This window comes from Mytilus californianus, unplaced genomic scaffold, assembly GCF_021869535.1.
Source record: "Mytilus californianus isolate M0D057914Y unplaced genomic scaffold, xbMytCali1.0.p SCAF_7, whole genome shotgun sequence".
Taxonomy (NCBI): domain Eukaryota; kingdom Metazoa; phylum Mollusca; class Bivalvia; order Mytilida; family Mytilidae; genus Mytilus; species Mytilus californianus.
Genome location: NW_026262723.1, coordinates 99017905 through 99024355, shown reverse-complemented (window position 1 = coordinate 99024355; position 6451 = coordinate 99017905). Strand labels below are relative to the sequence as shown.

At 34.7% G+C, this 6451-nt stretch overlaps 1 long non-coding RNA gene across 1 annotated transcript; it reads right to left on the bottom strand.

Moving 5' to 3' along the window:
- Window positions 1–1456: 1456 nt before the first annotated feature.
- On the bottom strand, window positions 1457–5507 carry LOC127709200 (uncharacterized). Its single transcript, XR_007985543.1, has 2 exons — window positions 5368–5507; window positions 1457–2063 (listed from the first exon to the last, which is right to left on the bottom strand). It is a non-coding gene; the product is annotated as an uncharacterized LOC127709200 (long non-coding RNA).
- Between the last annotated feature and the right edge of the window lie 944 nt (window positions 5508–6451).

The window sequence follows — 6451 nt, the reverse complement described above, 5'->3', positions numbered from 1 at the left end:
CTATTGGATGTCAGACTATTAAGGTGTTTGACCAATGGGGTAATGGGGTGTAAGACAATTTGGGTATTGGACCAATGTGGGGTCGGACTATTGAGGTTTCAGAATAAAGGTCTGCCACAAACAATTTTTGAAAGTGCTGGACAAGGTCAATTGCCAATTGTTCCCATGATGAGAGATTTTCCATGTAAAACTAGCATAAGCCTGTGAAATAGATATCTTGTTTTTTTTTGCATCATGAGGTTGCAGTCTCATTGATGTAAACCTGCCATCTTCTTTTACTGATATCCTGAACATGCATGCCAAAATCTGTTAGACTGGATCGATTTTTTTACAGTTGATTACAATGCGGTGTATGCAACAACATAATGCCATACTCTGACCAATTACCACTATTATATATAAATATATATATATATATACCAGTGCTTTTATTCCCAATTGATCATTATACATCTGTGTGTTTGTTTATTCTACATTGGCTAGAGGTATAGGGGGAGGTTTGAGATCTCACTAAAAACATGTTTAACCCTGCCGCATTTTTGCGCCTGTCCCAAGTCAGGAGCCTCTGTCCTTTGTTAGTCTTGTATGTTTTTTAATTTTAGTTCATTTATATGTTTTGGAGTTTGGTGTGACGTCCATTTTCATTGAACTAGTACACATTTTTGTTTAGGGGCCAGCTGAATCCCCTCTCCGGGTGAGGAATTTTCTCGCTGTGTTGAAAACCCATTGGTGGCCTTTGGCTGTTTTCTGCTCTTTGGTCGGGTTGTTGTCTCCTTGAAACATTCCCCATTTCCATTCTCAATTTTATGTTATCTTTTGTAAATGTACGAAAGTCACTGACATCTGACTGTCAGATGTTAATTTATATATTTAATTATATATATCATAGAATGTTCATGCCCCTAACAGTCCTTTAATTCACCAGTTCAGAGTTCAATGCTTTCTTTGTAAGATTTTAAAAGGTGACATCAAAGCTTTGAGATCTTTTAACAACATGCTAAACAATGAAAATAAACCAATGCTGCAATGCTATTTTCCATCTTGGTGTACACACAATGAACTTAACAACAGTTTTTTAGATTATGTAACAGTGAATTGAATGCAAAGCATTCCACATGTAATATCGGCCACTTTACAGTCAAGTATCCAAACACTTAAGCAAAATTTCTTCTTACCCTATAATTATCAGATCAGCAATAAATAATTGTCACATCATAAAAGGATGAGAGATCCTTAGTGAGCAAGCACGTGTATCCTATTACCAAACACCAATGAAAAAACAGAAGTCCTCATTCTTAAGAATTATTCCCTAATCAAATTGTTCTCATAGTTGAATTTCATTCAACATTTTAATGCAAGTAAAATTTTATTCAAATTTGAAGAGAATTCAAGAAGAAATGAAGGCCCAATGGAGTTTGCTGGGTGGGTATAATAAAAGATACAAGTTGACAACTACTTCATTTTCTTTCAAATATTTATATTTTACATAAAAATTACAGTACATCTATAGTACTAACAATTGTCACATTTATCATGTTCATGCTGAAATTACCAAAATACATTTGTACTACAAAATGGTAAAGAAAAAGATTGGTCAGAAAGTCATTATATCATATTTTCATTCCATTGACCCAATTCCTTGGCTTTCAAATCTTTTATTTTGTTTGGCTTTCCTTTCCCTCACAAGCTGTGTTAATCTTTTCTCATAATCATCTGTTGGGAGGTTGTTATAGATACGTAATCTTATATAATTCCGTAAATGAATTTCTTCCTGATACTCTTCATTTCCTGGATCAATTTGTTCATAGATTATCTTTCTGAAATTAGATTCAACATTTGAAAGGTCTTCTTTAAGATAATAGAAATAAATAATGTATGCAGCACAGCTCAACAATACACTAATTGGTTGATAAACAGGGGTCCATATCAGGTAATTTACTGTTTCCAATACACTACTACTCTGTGTTGATGCATTTCTTTTGCAGAATTTTACTGGATCAAACTTCTGTCTTCGTAAAACATGATTAGCTGAACTGTGAATACCGCTTCCTCTGCAAATAACTCTGAAAAAGAATTAAGCTTTATAAGCACATGTCTGAGCTGGTACAAAAATGTGTAAGCTATTTTTGCAAAACCAAGAATTGTAATATAGCACTATAAAATCCATGGTAAAAATGAATTAAATAACCATAAAAAAAGTAGAGATAATGTCAGTCAGAGTGCAGTCATAAGGAACATGAAGAAAACATCAAACAAATATTCTTCTCAACAAACAGCCCATCAATATTTAAAAGGTAAAAATGTGATGTCAAGATGGTCTACACTGTGACACATACATGTATGACAACTGGCTGTATTGGTTTTTGTGAAACAAATTATATCAAGCATGAAAAGTGTATTACTTATTTTACCTTATTCAAGTAAATAGTAAGCCTACTGTATCATATTTTACCATTTTTACAAAGATAAGAGTTTTCGTGCTCCTGAAAAGATGACTTGCCAACCTTCTTAGACAAATTATACTGGGACGACATGTCTTTGCTCAATTTCTTAATATTTATTGTAGATTTAATTGCTATATGAATTTGATGACACTTGATCTGATATTTCACTTCAGCTATTGACGTTAAACAACATCATTCATTTTTGCTCTTTTGCATCAGACATTTTCTCATGTGACATCAAAACTTTCAGGAAAGTACATGATGTATAGACCTTATGGCTAATCGGGAATATGTGACACTTGAGCTGAGAATTTGCGACACTTGAACTATTGGGGATCAGACCTTTAATCCGACAGTCCCATAATCCGGCAATCCTGTAGTCCGACAGTCTTATAATCTGACAATCCTATAGGTGACAGTCCTATAATCCGACAGCCCGATAGTCTGATGTGTGGTCACTTGTCTCTGAAAAATATGCCTATATAGACATGTAACGTTTGTAAATTGGTATATTTTTTCACACAGGCAATCCTTCGATGAATCCGCTAATACCCTAAGACGGTGGAACGGAATTGACAGAATTTTGACGAATGGGGCTAAAACAGTAAAAGGCCAGCTAAATGATTAAAATGAGGGCTTTTATTTACATCAATATTTACGAAATCCGTTCAATCAAACTTGAAGTATCAAACGACAGAGGAATTTGTAATGTTCATAAACGTACGATTTTACACGTGACATCTTTTATGTGAAAACATTTACGTTGCAATGTAGAGCCCTGATTGACGGGTGTCATACTGGGGGCAACCATTTGAATTTTATGGGGAAGGCTAAGAAACTATTTTCACTTACATTTGTTCACATCACATTTTTATACACACAATATTCTTCGTATTATAGAAGAGCTGTTTGCTTGTGAGGAAAAAGAGGGTTCACTTCGCATTGAGGATAATTCAGTTGGAGCTTGTGGTGTCGTATGTATATACTGGTACTTCGTTATTCAGAGCACCCCTCAAAATCTGCGAGGGTACAGTGGAATCCGAGTACACTCCCTATCAGGATTAATGGAGATGTGTCACTAATGTATTTACAACAATATGTACAAGGGCAATCCCCTCCTCAACACAAAGGTAACGCTAGGACACCGGGAAGTCTGTTATTATGGTGAAAGAAGTACTGGTAGAGAACCACAGGGCTCCTTGGTGGGAACAGACAAAATGAAGAGTTATCAGCAGATTGATTTCCAGGTCAAAGTTGGGGGCAACTTTGACCACCGGGGCCCCAAAGTTTAAACTCCGTTTTGATTTATGAAATGTCTCGCGCCCAGAGTCAGAATCGAACCCTGGACCTTCAGCACTGCATCCATCTGTCTTAACTACTATCTGCTTTGTCTGCTGTGTGTGAATAAGTACTGTCTTCATGTCATTGCCCATCTTCATTCCGTTCTTTTTATATATTTGGTGTCATGTTGTGATGATTCTATAACTAGGAATGCTTAGGTCCATATTATAATTTACATAGAAGTGTTATCATTTATCAGCAAAAAGTTCAGGTTTTGGCAATTAAACCAGAAATAGACAAGATAGTACAGCGATATATATTGCCATACAAAAGCAGTGATAAGGTATCATTTTGAGGACAGAAAAATAGATGCAATCTATTAAGATTTCATTTAAAATCTATAACTATGAAACATCTTCTGAAAGAAAGTGTTACTGCATCTGGAAAATTACAGATAATGACACTATTTCTATTTTATCAAAACTTAAATTGCTCTTTTAAGAACAAGAGAAAAAATAAAAAAATTATTTAATACTTCTATGTAAATCAATCTGATGTAGTCATCTCATATCTTCGGGGCTAACGCCCCTCAGATATGAGAAGCATACATCTAATACATGTGACATTTCACATTCAACCACATAATGTGTTACATGCACGCACATGCGCATGTATGGAAACAGACATTCTCATTATCAACTTCGTCATAAAGTGAATCGGTAACATTATAGATTTTAGACTATTACAAACTTCAGCGTAAAACGAAGTAATAAAATGAATAACTTTTAATATCTTCTGTGTAATATAAGCCCATCGTTTTTGATAAGCAAGTGCATTTTATACTGTAAAATACCAAAGTGATTTTAGCTATTTTCGTCCGTGTAATATAAGCCCACTGTAAAAATCAAGCAATTCATGTGCTTAGACCTAACCACAGGAGGAAGTTACAGAAAGAAGAAGAAGAACATGATGAACAGGATTGGAATCTTAGATTAATTGTTCAAACAGTATAGGATTTAATTTGGATCCCATTACAACGCATTCCATTTTTAAAATTTTAAACACTGCTCGTGTTTCAACAGTATACTAATAAGCTTATATGGTGACGAGATCCATATCCTTTGCAGCAGCACGGCTTCGTGTCGAACCATCAGACTGTTGGATAAACGGACTGTCGGACCATCGGATTATTGGACATTCGGACAGTCGAAATTTCGGGGTGTCGGATAATAGCTACGCTCCCGAACTATTGACTTCATACAACATGTACAACAATCATTTTTCCTATGTGCCATGTGGCATCAAAACATTTTCTATCGTGATGTCAAAATTTTACGGGAACCTTTGAGATGTTCAGTAATGGTGGACAAAAAGTGATAAGGTGTATTTGATATCCATATTATACTACTTTTAATAGGTAGACAAATATCTATATAACGTGTATAGGTGGAATAATTTGACGTATGGTGGTGGGAACTGATCCTTAGCACTAAATAATTCTGAATCCATTTCATGTTACTATTTAAATGTACATATAAAGATCTAAGTATGCATTATGACGATAATTCATGACCTTGTTTGTTGTACATGTACATTTGATGTTGCCACTGGCGGATATTGCACAAATAGTGTGGTACTTTACCTTGGAATGAGCTGCAAACATTTGAAGGGTTTAATATTGGATACTTTACAGGAAAAAGACATAGTAAGACTGAACAATTTTCAGATTTAAGTATGAATTTTGTCAACACGCATTACGAAACTAGAACTTAGGGCTATTTGTGAATGGGGAAAGAAACAGACGATTTAAAACGGGACGACTTCAATCGGTAATAATTCGACCCTTTTTACCATTCGGCCCATTAAAGAAAATTGTAAAATCAGTGTAATCACGTTGACTTATTTAAAGGGTGGTGACCTTGTTGGTCTCGTCTACCCCATGGAAACTAGAACTTTCCATTTTAACAAAGCAAAATTCCAACAACACCTGCATAAGATATATCGATTTGAACTCTCAGATGAAACTATATTCAAAGACTTCCGTTTCCTAATATAGTTAACAGAGTTGCTGCTTACAAATACAAGTCACAACCCCATTTACAAGCAAAATGTATATCAATAGCTGGTGTGTTGTTGGGAGAAATTTAACTATAATACATCCAAATCATCCAACCAGTGCGGCGTCACATCTGATTTATTCATTCAAAAGTGCTTCCTGCTATTTAAAACCTTTATTTTGGTTTTTATCCTGATTTGCTTTCTTTTTGGCTGAATTCGAGTTTTGCTTGCTAATTACTTATTTTGTTGAGCTATTTGCTATAATACTGCTTATTTTTTTCTATCTATAGTGCTGCTTCTGATGTCTTAATTTATACATGTTATATGCCATGCTTTTTGTCTATGCTGTTATTTGGGCTCTTTTGACGGTCAATGGTTTTTATTAAGCTGCATATTTTTGTAAATTAAAAGTAACTATTTCATTCAATACTCAGCCATGTGATAGAGTAAATTAGCCATTCAAAATATGGCAGTTTAACGTGAAGTATAATAATATCAGATGACAATACGAATACTAAAAATCCAGGCTATAAATAAGGCGTATAGGTACTTAAAGACCAAACAGCCTATTGTTGATGCGCATCAACTAACGCAACTTGGTAGTGACATAAAAGCTCTATGACGTTGTTTCTAGCCATGAAAAAAAACGTCAAATTATAACGTCTTCC